Source organism: Schistocerca serialis, chromosome 3 (assembly GCF_023864345.2).
Source record: "Schistocerca serialis cubense isolate TAMUIC-IGC-003099 chromosome 3, iqSchSeri2.2, whole genome shotgun sequence".
NCBI classification, from domain to species: domain Eukaryota; kingdom Metazoa; phylum Arthropoda; class Insecta; order Orthoptera; family Acrididae; genus Schistocerca; species Schistocerca serialis.
In genome coordinates, this window is record NC_064640.1 from 115,274,503 (window position 1) to 115,291,239 (window position 16,737).

At 46.8% G+C, this 16,737-nt stretch overlaps 1 protein-coding gene across 2 annotated transcripts in view; it reads right to left on the minus strand.

The window, feature by feature from the left end:
- Positions 1-16,737, minus strand: part of LOC126469803 (MAM and LDL-receptor class A domain-containing protein 1-like) — a 1,070,274-nt gene that overhangs the window by 807,687 nt on the left and 245,850 nt on the right. The window lies entirely within an intron of this gene.

Below are 16,737 nucleotides of genomic sequence, written 5' to 3' on the forward strand. Positions count from 1 at the left end.
TCTCCGATTGATGTCCACCGGTTGAAAGTATCATAGATAAAATTACCTTTAAAAGTGAAAGTATCTAACCAAGATTGTTTCCTTTTTTAATTAGTGAAATTATCAAAGATAAAACAGTTCCAAAATAATTATTCAACAAACCTGCATCTGACTGCGTCTGCGAACTTGTTTCTTGCACTCCTCCATTTTGCCAATAATGAAAAACGTATTTGACTCAGCAATCAAGTTTAAGAGAATAATGCCGTTTGTGCAATGTCATTAAGATGGTACTGAAAAATTAACCTTTGGCCCTGATGTTTGCTTAATGAAATTATATCTTGTCTTGAATAATGTATGCCAGTTGTGCAATGGCATAAAATTAGTTAATTGAAACAACTTTGCTCTGATAACTTTAGTTGTACCAAAATCGATTTCAAACCATGAACTGCACATATATTTTGCATAGAGGCCTCATTGTCTTTACGTTCTTTCATTGCTGGGTAACTTTACTTTACTACTCATTTTCATATTCAGTATAAGCAAAGGATGTCGATTATGAATATATATATAGTTAAAATTTTAATTCATATACAAAACCTAGCATTTTCAGCATTTTTGTAGCACAAATCACTCTTACAAAAAATTTTACAAAACGCTTACTGCGTCAAACCTTGGACACACAAATCCTAACTCTGAACATTATCTAACAAAAACCATTCTGAAATCATTATATAGCTTCTCCTATTAACGTGACCAAGTTTGCTCAGTGCAGATTGCGCAGCACGAATCCTACCTTAAAGCTGTCACCACACGTCTGCTTCCTCCGGGCACCTATTTGCGACTCCCTCGGGTTTTTTACTGTGCGCGCCTGGCTCTGTTAACCATCAAAGTTCCTCATACTCATTGATATTATACTCATTCCACCTTGCGGTTGGCAACTATCGACTTTATTCTCTGGATCTACCCTGATCAGACCTTAGCACATACCTTTCACGGTGTTTGTCGTTCTACAAAAAATGGTTCAAATGGCTCTGAGCACTATGGGACTTAACATCTGTGGTCATCAGTCCCCTAGAACTTAGAACTACTTAAACCTAACTAACCTAAGGACATCACACACATCCACGCCCGAGGCAGGATTCGAACCTGCGACCGTAGTAGTCCGGCTGTCGTTCTACAACCAAGAAAAGAATAACAGCATTTTGGTCCTGTTTGGCCATATTTAATATAACGTCGTCATATCGCACACATGTTAGAAAGACACAAATGCCACACCTTGTGTACATATCGATGGTTATGTGCACGCATCGGAATCGCCTACGATCCATATATGCTGCTGGAACGCCTTGAAAACGGTAAATTTTTGATGGACCTTTATATATACCTGAAAATTGTGTCTATATATTTTCTGTGCAGGGTGTAACAAAAATTGCCGACAATTTTCGGGGGTTGTGGGTGATGTCTTGAGGAACAAATTGAGGGTAGGAACTCATAATCGATATCCCCAACCAACGACGCTGTTGTGTGTCGAGGTTTTGGGGGAAAACCCATCCGTTACACAATCCCTTCAGCAAGGAATGTTACCTTGTCCGCCCAGCCGGGTTGTTGAGGCAGACGTGGACGCGCTCGTTTCCCCCTAACTTATTAAGTGTCGTAACCCTGTTGCTGGAAGCTCCGCTTGCGCTCCGTCACCGTAGAAATAGACGCTTGGTGGCGAAGAGGTGACCTCACGCCAGGCCTTCTCCCCAGCAAGCTCGATACACTACTGCGTCGTTGAATAACGTTTCCGGATATGAGTTCTTATTCTCAGTTTGTTCCTCAGCGCACTGTCTTCAGTTTCTCCATGTTTGACGGTATATTTTCGTTACAGTTTGTTTACCGCATTATGTTGCCTAGACCGTTCCCCTGCAGGGGTACAGTTTGTCCCACAACCTTTAAACAATAATGTTTGTACTAGTACTAACCGTACAGGCGGACGGCGTACATCATATGTGGTACTCCAGATGAGAATGCAATAGCGCATCCTGCCCCACCTGCTACCAGTTTGACGTATTACACAATATGATTCATCGCTGTAAATAGTAAACTCGATAGAATATGCTGCACTCCGCTTCCTGACAAAAATTATTTACAGAAGAAGGGAACGACTGGTAGAAAACGGCCTCGGAGAAGATAAGCTTGGGTTCCGGAGGAATGCAGAAACATGCGAAGAAATGCTGGCGCTAAGACGTATATTAGAAGACAGACTGAAGAAAAGCTTTTAGCAGTGTTGTCTGGAATACATTATTTGAAATTCTGAAGGTAACAGCGATAAAATATAGGGTGAGAAATGTAATCTACAACTTGTGTAGAAACCAGATAAGGTTATAAAAGTCGCCTTGAAAGGGCGAGAGGTTGTAGTATACCCCGATGTTACACAGTTTATACACTGATCAAGCAATAAACGAAAACAAGGAGAAATTTGGAAATGGAATTAAAGTTCAGGGAGATGAAACAAAAAACTTTTTGGTTTACCGATGACATTGGCAGAGGACTTGGAAGGTCAGCTGAATGCAATGGACAGGGTCTTAAAAAATGTCGTAAAATGAATCTCAACTGCAGTAAAGGAAAGGTAATGGAATGTAGTCAAATGAAATCAAACGATGGTCAGGGAGTTAGATTAGAAAATGAGACGAGTTCAAATGGTTCAAATGGCTCTGAGCACTATGGGACTCAACATCTTAGGTCATAAGTCCCCTAGAACTTAGAACTACTTAAACCTAACTAACCTAAGGACATCACACACACCCATGCCCGAGGCAGGATTCGAACCTGCGACCGTAGCAGTCCTGCGGTTCCGGACTGCAGCGCCAGTGAGACGAGTAGTAGATGAGTTATGCTAGTTGGGCAGCAAAATAAATGGCGATGGCAGAAGTAGAGAGGATATAAAATGCAGTCTTGCAATATAAACACAATAATTTGTGAAAAAGAATATATTTGTTGAACATCGAACATAAATTTAAATATTAGGAAGTCTTTCCTGACTGGGCTATCTTTGGATGGAATTGAAAAGTGGACAAAAGTTCTTCAGACAAGAAGATCATTGAAGATTTTGAAAAGTGGTGCTATTAAAGAATGTTGACGGTTGGATGGGTAGATCGAGTAAACATTGAAATTATATTGAACCGATTCGGAAAAAAAGTGGCGTGACCTGATTGAAAGAAGGGATCGGTTGTTGGGAGACATAATGAGGCCCCAATGAATTATCAGTTTGTTAGTGGAGGGAAATGTGTATGGTTTAAAGTTGTAGAGGAAAACCAGGGCTTGAATAAAGTAAGCAAGTTCAAATGGTTCATATGGCTCTGAGCACGATGGGACTTAACTTCTGAGGTCATAAGTTCCCTAGAACTTAGAACTACTTAAACCTAACTAACCTAAGGACATCACACACATCCATGCCCGAGGCAGGATTCGAACCTGGGACAGTATCGGCCGCGCGGTTCCAGACCGTAGCCCCTAGAACCGTTCGGCCACTCCGACCGGCCTAGCAGGTTCAAACAGATGTAGGTTGCAGCAGTTATACGGTGTGTTTCCATAAGAGAGTGCAAAAATGTAACAGGACGTAGAGAATTCTCCACTGATCGAGTTCAGGTAGGGAATCTGAGGTCGAAGAAGTTAGCTTAAGGAGATATCAGCTTAAGGAGTTGACTTAAGTCAGCTTAAGTCAGCTGAAGGAGGAAGTAAACTTTTCTAACACTTTGTATAGCATTATTGTTTTCCACCCTATTTATAACTAACAAGTTTACATGTACTGTGCTGTTTATTTACATGTACATTCTTCGTATCCTCCAAAGAAACAAGGAGGACAGCCTTATCCTCACGAAGTCATCATGCAGGATTTGTTTACTTTTCTTGTCCATAAGGTGGCTCTGTTCTCCCATGACAGAACGTGTTATGAATCAACGACAGACCCATTCATTACTCAGTGCTATTCAGAGACGTACAGTACAATGCGGTGGAGCAGTATCGGTACAGCATTTCCTGGTCACTGGATTGGAAGGGGAGGTTCTATTCCATGGCCTGCGAGGTCATTTGACCTGAATCCACTTGATTATTTCGTAAGGGGATATCTAAAGTCACTTGTATGTGACACCACAGTGGATACGGAGATGGAAGTAGTTGCAAGAATTGTGGCTGCCTGTGATGTGTTTCGGAAGACACCAGGGATATTTGTCAGGGTGTGTCAGAAACATGTTCGCCGATGTCATGCTTGCATTGAGGTTGATGAAATCAGTTTCAGCAGATTTTGTCAGATATAGTACAAATGGTAGGTTCATTGCGTAAATGATGGTATTTGCAAATAACTGTAAGTAATGTAAATAAAAAAGTACACAGTAATGTGATTTTATTCCAATTGTTTCCTAAAAGCTGGCTTCTCCGATACCAGGTTCCGTACCCGAAATTCTTTTGTGGAGCATCCTGTATAGAAGTAAAGACGCTTTTACAGGACAGATGTCTAGTAGAGCTGCATCAGACCAGTCTCCCAACTCAAGAAGGTAAAAACGAAGTGACAATACACTACTGGCCATTAAAATTGCTACGCCAAGAAGAAATGCAGATGATAAACGAGTATTCATTAGACAAATATATCATACTAGAAGTGACATGTGATTACATTTTCACGCAATTTGGGTGCATAGGTCCTGAGAAATCGGTACCCAGAACAACCACCTCTGGCTGTAATAACGGCCTTGATACGCCTGGGCATTGAGTCAAACAGAGCTTGGATGGCGTGTACAGGTACAGTCGCCCATGCAGCTTCAACACGATACCACAGTTCATCAAGAGTGGTGACTGGTGTATCGTGACGAGCCACCATTGACCAGACGTTTTCAGTTGGTGAGAGATCTGGAGAATGTGCTGGCCAGGGCAGCAGTCGAACATTTTCTGTATCCAGAAAGCCCCGTACAGGACCTGCAACATGCGGTCGTGCATTATCCTGATGAAATGTAGGATTTCGTTGGGATCGATTGAAGGGTAGAGCCACGGCTCGTAAAACATCTGAAATGTAACGTCCACTGTTCAAAGTGCCGTCAATGCGAACAAGAGGTGACCGAGACGTGCAACCAATGACACCCCATACCATCACGCCGGGTGATACGCTAGTATGGCGATGACTAATACACGCTTCCAATGTGCGTTCTCCGCGATATCGCCAAAGACGGATGCGACCATCATGATGCTGTAAACAGAACCTGGATTCGTCCGAAAAAATGACGTTTTGCCATTCGTGCACCCAGGTTCGTCGCTGAGTACACCATCGCAGGCGCTCCTGTCTGTGATGCAGCGTCAAGGGTAACCGCAGCCATGGTCTCCGAGCTGCTAGTCCATGCTGTTGCAAACGTCGTCGAACTGTTGGTGCAGATGGTAGTTGTCTTGCAAACGTCCGCAGCCGGCCGCGGTGGTCGAGTGGTTCTAGGCGCTTCAGTCGGGGACCGCGCAACTGCTACGGTCGCCCGTTCGAACCCTGCCTCGGGCATGGATGTGGGTGATGTCCTTAGGTTTGTTAGGTTTAAGTAGTTCTAAGTTCTACGTGACTTATGACCTCAGATGTTAAGTCCCATAGTGCTCAGAGCCATTTGAACCACTATAGGTCCCCATCCGTTGACTCAGGGATCGAGACGTGGCTGCACGATCCGTTACAGCCATGCGCATAAGATGGCTGTCATCTCGACTGCTAGTGACACGAGGTCGTTGGGATCCAGCACGGCGTTCCGTATTACCCTCATGAACCCACCGATTGCACATACTGCTAACAATCATTGGATCTCGATCAACGCTAGCAGCAATGTCGCGATACGACAAACCGCAATCGCGATAGGCTGCAATCCGACCTTTATCAAAGTTGGAAACGTGATGGTACGCATTTCTCCTCCGTACACGAGGCATCACAACAACGTTTCACCAGGCAACGCTGTTTGTGTATGAGAAATCGGTTGGATACTTTCCTCATGTCAACACGTTGTAGGTGTCGCCACCGGCGCCAACCGTACGTGAATGCTCTGAAAAGCTGATCATTTGCATATCACAGCATCTTCTTCCTGTCGGTTAAATTTCGCGTCTGTAGCACGTCATCTTCGTGGTGTAGCAATTTTAATGGCCATTAGGGTATCAGTTAGTGACTGCTCATAGCATAGAGTATGTGGGAGTACTTGCTGCTAGCCGGCCGAAGTGGCCGTGCGGTTAAAGGCGCAGCAGTCTGGAACCGTAAGACCGCTACGGTCGCAGGTTCGAATCCTGCCTCGGGCATGGATGTTTGTGATGTCCTTAGGTTAGTTAGGTTTAATTAGTTCTAATTTCTAGGGGACTAATGACCTCAGAAGTTGAGTCCCATAGTCCTCAGAGCCATTTGAACCAAGTACTTGCTGTTAGAAACTTAAATGCTAATAATGAAGAGTTCGATTAGTGTGCGAGGACATAGAAATAGCTGCTTGATCGAAACCAGAAATTTCGAGACGTATTAGGTACTATCGTAATTCCTTTTTGACAAGCCGCAACATTGGAAACGTAAGAATAGGAAGAAAGGTATTTACGAATTTCATTTCCGTGGGGCCATTAAGGAACGGAATGGACAGACAATACCGCCGCAGCGGCAGCCGCCGTTACCCGCCGTCGGCTCAAATACGAATTTGGGATTGAGAGAGCGAGTCGAGGGCCGCGCATTATGGTGGAGGAGAAAGTGCCGTCCGCGGCCGCAGTCGCGGTCGATACGCGCAGCCCGCCGACTCTGCGCAGCTCGACATTCGACCGGCCGGCTGGCCACGGCGCCCACGTAAACCCATAGCCGTATTGATCTGTGCTCCGGCCCGCTACCTGACACAGAAACAGCAACAGGCACGCCTGCCTCCCCGCTTCTATTTCGGGCCGTGGCGGCTGCGAGGCTCTAGGCGCGAGCCTCACGTCTGCACATCAGCCCGGGCTCGGGCTCCGGCCGGGCGCCGAACATCGAACTGCCATCAGGGAGGCGGCACGCAAAACGGCCCACCGCCGGCCGCCGGATGCCGCGCCGGGTGCAGCGGTCCGCACTCGGTCACAGCGTCTAGGACTGTGCTACTGCTGAACATTACGAAAGTGGTTGCTTACGAATAGGGAAACTTTTTTTCCAGTATCGTCATTACTCGTAACGTTCCAAAATGTACAGAATGTCGAAGCGACTACTATCTCTAAAAGAACCGGAGAGGTGCTAGGAAGACTTTCACTCTGAGAGTCCCGTACAAAATTAAATACACTACCGGCCATTAAAATTGCTACACCTCGAACGTGACGTGCTACAGTCGCGAAATTTAACCGACAGGAAGAAGATGCTGTGATATGCAAATGATTAGCTTTTCAGTGCATTCACACAAGGTTGGCGCCTGTGGCGACACATACAACGTGCTGACATGGGGTAACTTTCAACCGATTTCTCATAAACAAACTGCAGTTGACCGGTGTTGCCTGGTGAAAGGTTGTTGTGACGCCTCGTGTAAGGAGGAGAAATGCGTACCATCACGTTTCCGACTTCGATAAAGGTCGGATTGTAGCCTATCGCGATTGCGGTTTGTCGTATCGCGACATTGTTGCTCGCGTTGGTCGAGATCCAATGAATGTTAGCAGAATATGGAATTGGTGGCTTCAGGAGGGTAATACGGATCTCCGTGCTGGATCCGAACGGCCTCGTATCACTAGCACTCGAAATGACAGGTATCTTATCCGCATGGCTCTAACGGATCGTGCAGCCACGACTCGATCCCTGAGTCAACAGATGGGGCCGTTTGCAAGACAACAACCATCTGCACGAACAGTTCGACGACGTTTGCAGCAGCATGGACTATCAGCTCGGAGACCATGGCTGCGGGTACCCTTGACGCTGCATCACAGAGAGGAGCGCCTGCGATGGTGCACTCAACGACGAACCTGGGTACACGAAAGGCAAAACGTCATTTTTTTCGGATGAATCCAGGTTCTGTTTACAGCATCGTGATGGTCGCATCCGTGTTTGGCGACATCGCGGTGAACGCACATTGGAAGCGTGTATTCGTCATCGCCATACTGGCGTATAACCCGGCGTGATGGTATGGAGTGCCATTGGTTACACGTCTCGGTCACCTCTTGTTCGCATTGACGGCACTTTGAACAGTGGACGTTACATTTTAGATGTGTTACGACCCGTGGCTCTTCCCTTCATTCGATCCCTGCGATACCCTACGTTTCAGCAGGATAATGCACGACCGCATGTTGCCGGTCCTGTACGGGACTTTCTGGATACAGAAAATGTTCGACTGCTGCCCTGGCCAGCACATTCTCCAGATCTCTCACCAACTGAAAACGTCTGGTTAATGGTGGCCGAGCAACTGGCTCGTCAAAATACGCCAGTCACTACTCTTGATGAACTGAGGTATCGTGATGAAGCTGTACCTGTACACGCCATCCAAGCTGTGTTTGACTCAATGCCTAGGCGTATCAAGGCCGTTATTATGGCCAGAGGTGGTTATTCTGGGTTCTGATTTCTCAGGATCTATGCACCCAAACTGCATGAAAATGTAATCACATGTCTGTTTTAGTATAATATATTTGTCCAATGAATACCCGTTTATCATCTGCATTTCTTGTTGGTGTAGCAATTTTAATGGCTAGTAGTGTAAGTATATACATGAAAATAATAATTTCGTCCGGCTCAATGCTCTGGTGCAGGTCTTTATATTCTACGCCACTTTGGCGACTTGAGTGTCCCTAACCCACTCCAGTTATCCAACCGGCGAAAGCTAACCTACAGCTACAAGTGAAATGCGAAGGACGTGCCCCTTCTGGTGACTTCTCACAGCGTTGAGAGGTGAAGGCCAGCTTAAAACGTAGATTGAAAATTCCATGGGTGGACCAAGATTCGATCCCGCGACCTCTCAGTTTTTCCGGAATGCGCTTTTCCGCTACGCCACCAGGTCTCACATTTCTGTAGATATTTCGTGTATAGGATGTGATGAGTAAGTTTGTGAGTATCAAAATATGTGAGATATGTGGCCATATCTTTTGATTTCATTAAATTAGAAGCTTACAATTTTTACACAGTGGAAGAGCCGTTGCCATCAATATTTGACGTAAATTTCAACTGGACACCTCTACCGTTCCTGAAGAAAAAGATATCTTAACAGGAGGACAGACAGACCGGCAGGCAGACAGACAACAAACGTAAAAAAAAAAATTATGTAATTTATACTGAAGAGCCAAAGAAACTGGTACACCTGCCTAATATCGTGTAGGGCCCCCGCGAGCACGCAAGAGTGCCGCAACACGGCGTGGCATGGATTCGACTAACGTCTGTAGTAGTGCTGGAGACAACTGACACCATCAATCCTGCAGGGTTGTACACAAATCCGTATGAGTACTAAACTAGGGGGTGGAGATCTCTTATGAACGGCACGTAGCAAGGCATCCAAGGTATGCTAAATAATGTTCATGTCTACGGAGTCTGGTGGCCAGCGGGAGTGTATAAACTCAGAAGAGGGTTCCTGGAGCCACTCTGTAGCAATTCTGGACGTGTGAGATGTCGCATTGTGCTGCTGGAACTGCCCAAGTCCGTCGGAACGCACAGTGGAGATGAATGGATGCAGGTGATCATAACAGGATGCCTACGTGCATGTCATCTGTCAGAGTTGTATCTAGACGTATCAGGCGTCCCATATCTCTCCAACTGCATCGCCGTAGACCATTACAGCGCCTCCACCAGCTTCAACAGTCCCCTGCTGACATGCAGGGTCCACAGATTCATGAGGATGTCTCCATATGCGTATACGCCGATCCGCTCGATACAATTTAAAACGAGACCCTTCCGACCAGGCAACATGCTTCCAGTCATCAACAGTCCAATGTCGGTGTTGAGGGCGCAGGCGTCTCGTAAAGCCTCGTGTCGCGCAGTCATCAAGGTTACACGAGTGGGCCTTCGCCTGCGAAAGCTCGTATCGATGATGTTTCGTTGAATGGTTCGCCCGCTGACATTTGTTGATGGCCCAGCATTGAATCTGCAGCAGTTTTCGGAATGGTCGCACTTCTGTCACGTTGAACGATTCTGTTCAGTCGTCGTTGGTCCCGTTCTTACAGGACCTTTTTCCGGCCGCAGCGATGTCGGAGTTTGATGTTTTACCGGATTCCTGATACTCAGGGTACGCTCGTGAAATGGTCGTACGGGAAAATTCCCACTTCTTCGCTATCTCGGAGATACTGTGTCCCATCGATCGTGCGCTGACTATAACACCACGTTCAAACTCACTTAAATCTTGATAACCTGCCATTGTAGCAGCAGTAGCCGATCCAACAACTGCGCTGACACATGTCGTCTTATATAGGCGTTGCCGGCAGCAGCGCCGTATTCTGCCTGTTTACATATCTCTTTATTTGAATACTCATGCCTATACCAGTTTCTTTGGCGGTTCAGTGTAGTTACAAATTAAAATTTTCGGAGATTTTCCTTAACATGTAGTTTGAAAACTCGCTTCTTGTCAAATTTCAAATTTCATGTTTCTAGGTCAACGGGAAGTACTCAATAAGTTTTGATGAGTGAGTTTGCTAGTATCAAAATTTCTCAGATAAATGGCCGAATCTATTGATTGCATTCACTTAGCAGTTTTCACTTTTCCCACCGTCAAGGGGCACCGTAGACTTTAGCGTGTGACATAAATATCAATTTGCTATCTCTACCCGTTCCTGATAAAAACGGGTCTTAACAGTCGGACGGTCAGACCGACTGCCTCTACTGACAACGCCAGCTGGTCAGATGTATACACATACATACAAGCCGAATGCTCTGGCTGACGCATTTGAAGCGAACTTCCAACCTCTGCAGGACCCAATCAAACACGCCCATGTCCAGATGGCTGAAGAACGACTTCAAGTTCTTCATTTTGCTGATGGAGAAGAGGGAGAAGAACAAGAAGCCATTGCAGTACCAGACCCAAGATCAAATGGTTCAAATGGCTCTGAGCACTATGGGACTTAACATCTATGGTCATCAGTCCCCTAGAACTTAGAACTACTTAAACCTAACTAACCTAAGGACAGCACACAACACCCAGCCATCACGAGGCAGAGAAAATCCCTGACCCCGCCGGGAATCGAACCCGGGAACCCGGGCGTGGGAAGCGAGAACGCTACCGCACGACCACGAGATGCGGGCCCAGACCCAAGAGCTACCGGCAATAAGCTCACTGTCAACAGTGAGCAAGGCCTTTGAGCGCATTCTCATTCGTCGACTGAACTGCCACCCTAACCACGAAGATATCCTACCTGCTGAGCAATTTCTTTTCAGGGCTGGTCATTCTACATCGCAGCTGCTACTCCGGGTAGTAGAAGAGGCTACGCCAGCCTTCAACATCTGCACGGTATTGTTAGACGTCACAAGCGCATTTGAGAGTGTCTGGCATTGTCCACTTTTGCACAAGCTTTACATAGAAGGAATGACTGCCTCACTGGTGAAGTTAATCACTAATTGCCTCGATGGTAGGGCGTCCGTCGTCAGAACTCGGTAATGTACTATGGAACCAAACTGCTGAGGTCATCGGTCCCTAGGCTTACACAGTACTTAATGTAAATTAAACGAACTTACGCTAAGGACAAGTCACACATCCATGCCCGAGGTAGGACTCGAACCTCCGACGGGAGAAGCCATGCGAACCGTGACAAGGCGCCGAAGACCACGCGGCTATCCGCCACGACCGTCAGAACTCCTCACGGTGAATCAACACCCCGAGAAGTACGTACAAGAGTACTACAGGGGTCGTTAATAGGCCTGTCTGGTATAAAGCCTTACACCGCCGAGCTTCCTACGCCACCACGTGTCACCAGTTGTGTCTACGCCGTTGAAAGCGCACTCATCTTCCAGAGCCGGACAAGCGAAGACTGCAAAATGCCTGCACTGATATCGAACGGTGGGCCACAGAATGGGGCGTGGGTTTTAGCACTGCGAAAGGTAAAGCTCTGTTACTGACTAGGGGGCGTCCGCCGATCATTCTTAACGTTAAGCTCTTCAACTTGCCGATTCCATGGACACTAGATGTAAAGTATCTAGTTGTGACTTTGAACGCCAACTCCTACGGAATCACAACGTCGATGAAGTCCACAACAAGACGACTGACACCCTGAGTCCCCTTTATCCGCTCACCAATGAGCGTTCCGCTCTCTCCAATAAATGTGGCCTTCATGTTTATAAGTCTTACATCCGGCCGATAATGGACTACGTCTAACCTGTCTGGGGGCAGCTACGAAGACTCACCTCAGCAAACTCCAACGCCTCGAAAGCAAGGTTCTACGACGTATATATCATATCTCGAAGAACTTCCCAGGGGCGTACCTACACGACGCAGCTGATTAGAAACTCATGTTTAACAGAGAGCACGCATTGAAGTTGTGCGACAAGGCGTGAACTCCCAAAAACCGTTTGATCCGTCGCTTTGGAAGGTGCGATGACGTTTCCGATAGCTACAAGCCGCCCCTGTTTGACAGGTAGTGGGGCCGCAAGGAGCTGACCTCCCGTGGAACTCACTTCCTCACACCAAAAATATGGTTCAAATGGCTCTGAGCACTATGGGACTTAACGTCTGAGGTCATCAGTCCCTTAGAACTTAGAACTACTTAAACCTAACTAACCTAAGGACATCACACACATCCATGCCCGAGGCAGGATTCGAACCTGCGACCGTAGCAGTCGCGCGGTTCCAGACTGTAGCGCCTAGAACCACTCGGCCACTTCGGCCGGCTCCTCGCACCACTCAGACACATTCAAATACGAGAAGCTATAAATAAACAATATAAGACTGAACATCAGTCAATACAGAACCGATAAACACTGCACAGGGCCATTTCCCATAGAGAAGATGCTTGCTTGCGGACCACAAACTAATCCTGTAAGGATTTAATTTTTACACTTGAGGTACGGAAGGCAAAAAATGGAATCGACCACTTTTTTACTAAGCGGGAGCGCTTTTTAGAACGTATCTGGAGCTCAGACGTAATGCGGTATGCAAGTTCCTGCCATATTAAAAATATGTGCTGGATCGAGACTCAAACTCGAATCTTCTGCTTTTAGCGGGTAAGTACTTTATCGACTGGGCTACGCAAGTACGACTCACAACCTCTCCTCACAGCTTTACTTCCAAACTTCACAGGAGCTCTCCTGCGAATCTTGCAAGACAAGCACTCCTGGAAGAGAGGATATTGCGGAGACATGGTTTAGCCACAGCCAGGGGGACGTTTCTTAAATGAAATTTCATTCTGGAAATGCAGTAACTCGAACACAATGACATCCTCAATATGAACCAGCCTGGATTCGAAACTATCGGTCACGCAAACCGTAACTTACGCTTTTCTCACATGACTTCCTGAAACCAAAAATGTAAAGGTCGTGTGGTGTTGTTTAACTGCATATCTCATGAGGTGGCTTCAGCTGCCTGTCGGAAAGGGTATTTTTCCTCCGCGCACATTAGTCCCTTTCCCTGAGGATATCTGAAAGTACTGTTGTATGTGAATATGCAAGATGTGCTATTCAACCGTAATATTATTACGCTTGCTGTTATCGGAAACACACGGTGACGTTACAGTAAACAAATATAGTGGTGACTAAGGAAAAAGCATGGCACTGTCAATGCTTTCAGGTCAGTTATGCGTTTACCATCGACCCCGATTACTCGCTGACTCGCGATAAGCCGATCGCAGAGCTCTCACACCCAGGTCCAATAAAGGTGTGGTCGATTTACACGCTGATGAGCCAAAACATTACGACCACACGCTTAATAGCTTGTTTATCCGTCTTCAACGAAATACATCAGTGATTCTGCGCATCAGGGATTCGACAGTTTGTTGGTAGATTTTGGAGGTATGTGGCGTTAGATGTTTACGCACAGGCCAGCCTGAGTGGCCGAGCGGTTCTAGGCGCTACAGTCTGGAACCGCGCGACTGCTACGGTCGCAGGTTCGAATCCTGCTTCAGGCATGGATGTTTGTGATGTCCTTAGGTTGGTTAGGTTTAAGTAGTTCTAAGTTCTAGGGGACTGATGACCACAGCAGTTTAGTCCCATAGTGCTCAGAGCGATTTGAACTTTTTTTTTTTTTGTTTACGCACAGGTTATGTAATTCGCGTAAATAACGGGCCGCTGATTTGCGTACGCGGTGATGGCACCCGATAGCGACCGAAATGGATTCCGTAGAATTTACATCAGGCGAATTTGGTCGCGAGACGTCAATGTGAGTTCACTATAATACTCCCCAAACCACTGTAGCGCGATTCTCGCTCCGAGATACGGACAAATACACCGCTGAAAGAAGACATCACCATCAGGGAAGACATCAAGCATGAAGGGTGGCAGGTGGCTTGCAGCTGCCAGCGCGTCTTTGGTTACTACTACACGTGCCATGCAAGCGCGGGAGAACGTCTCCCATAGCATAATACTGCTCCCATCAGCCTGCGTCCGTGGCGCGCTGCACGTTTCTAGCCGCCGTTCATCTCGGTGACGGCGTATTTGCAGACGACCATCCACTGGTGTAGCAAAAATGTGATTCACCCGAAGCACCGACACATTTGCATCGATGGACGGTCGATTCATGAAAAGAAAGTGTCTTTCCTTCATTAAATACCATATGAGTTCACGAAACATTTTCGTAATACATTACTGGCCATTAAAATTGCTACACCACGAAGATGATAAACGGGTATTCATTGGACAAATATATAATACTAGAACTGACAGGTGATTATATTTTCACGCAATTTGGGTGCATAGATCCTGAGAAATCATTACCCAAAACAACCACCTCTGGCCGTAATAACGGCCTTGATACGCCTGGGCATTGAGTCAAACAGAGCTTGGATGGCGTGTACAGGTACAGCTGTCCATGCACTTGAACACGATACCTCAGTTCATCAAGAGTAGTGACTGGCGTATTGTAACGAACCAGTTGCTCGGACACCATTGACCAGACGTTTTCAATTGGTGAGAGATCTGGAGAAAGTGCTGGCCAGGGCAGCAGTCGAACATTTTCTGTATCCAGAAAGGCCCGTACAGGACCTGCAAACATGCGGTCGTGCATTATCCTGCTGAAATGTAGTGTTTCGCAGGGATCGAATGAAGGGTAGAGCCACGGGTCGTAACACATCTGAAATGTAACGTCCACTGTTCAAAGTGCCGTCAATGCGAACAAGAGGTGACCGAGACGTGTAACCAATGGCACCTCATACCATCACGCCGGGTGATACGCCAGAATAACGATGACGAATACACGCTTCCAATGTGCGTTCACCGCGATGTCGCCAAAGACGGATGCGACCATCATGATGCTGTAAACAGAACCTGGATTCATCAAAAAAAAAAAAATGACGTTTTGCCATTCGTGCACCCAGGTTCGTTGTTGAGTACACCATTGCAGGCGCTCCTGTCTGTGACGCAGCGTCAAGGGTAACCGCAGCCATGGGCTCAGAGCTGATAGACCATGCTGCTGCAAACGTCGTCGAACTGTTCGTGCAGATGGTTGTAGTCTTGCAAACGTCCCCATCTGTTGACTCAGGGATCGAGAAGTGGCTGCACCATCCGTTACAGCCATGCGGATAAGTTGCCTGTCATCTCGACTGCTAGTGATACGACTCCGTTGGGATCCAGCACGGCGTTCCGTATTACCCTTCTGAACCCACCGATTCCATATTCTGCTAACAGTCATTGGATCTCGACCAACGCCAGCAGCAATGTCGCGATACTATAAACCGCAATCGCGATAGGCTTCAATCCGACCTCTATCAAAGTCGTAAACGTGATGAAACCGCAATCGCGATAGGCTACAATCCGACCTTTATCAAAGTCGTAAACGTGATTAAACCGCAACCGCGATAGGCTACAATCCGACCTTTATCAAAGTCGTAAACCTGATGGTTCGCATTTCTCCTCCTTACACGAAGCATCACAAAAACGTTTCACCAGGCAACGCCGGTTAACTGCAGTTTGTTTATGAGAAATCGGTTGGAAAGTTTCCTCATGTCAGCGCGTTGTATATGTCGCCACCGGCCCCAACCTCGTGTGAATGCTCTGAAAAGCTAATCATTTGCATATCACAGCATCTTCTTCCTGTCGGTTAAATTTCGCGTCTGTAGCACGTCATCTTCGTGGTGTAGCAATTTTAATGGCCAGTAGTGTATGTAAGAGGAGCAGACACTGACGGCGATCACCCTACCGAAGATGTGGATCTGCAAATGGGGAACTGCATTGAAATAAGCGACTTAGACAAAGGGTAGATTATCACTACGCAGACCCTGCGAACGAGTGTCTCCATAAAGGCGAAGCTGTTCGAAGGTTCACGTGCTACTGTCGTGAACATCTACGGGATGAGGTAGAAGTTGAGTGAAACTACCACTAGGCGCTAAATGGTTGGACATGCACGACAGTTCACAGAGTGTGGGGTTAGGAGGCTTGCATGTGTGTATGTGTGAATTCCTAATGGACCAAACCGCTGAGGTCATCGCGGCCTAGACTTAAACACTGCTTAAACTAACTTAAACTAACTTTATGCTAAGAACAACACAGGGAGGTCTCGAACCTCCAGCACGAGGGGTCGCGCAACCCGTGACATGGCGCCTTAAACCGCACGGCTACTCCTCGCGACTGGAGGATTGCGTACTCTGTCAAGTAGGACAGATGGTGATCTGCGACATGTCGGCTGGAAGAGCATAATGCTGGGTCACGCACATGCACGCCTGTTCAGCGTACAATAT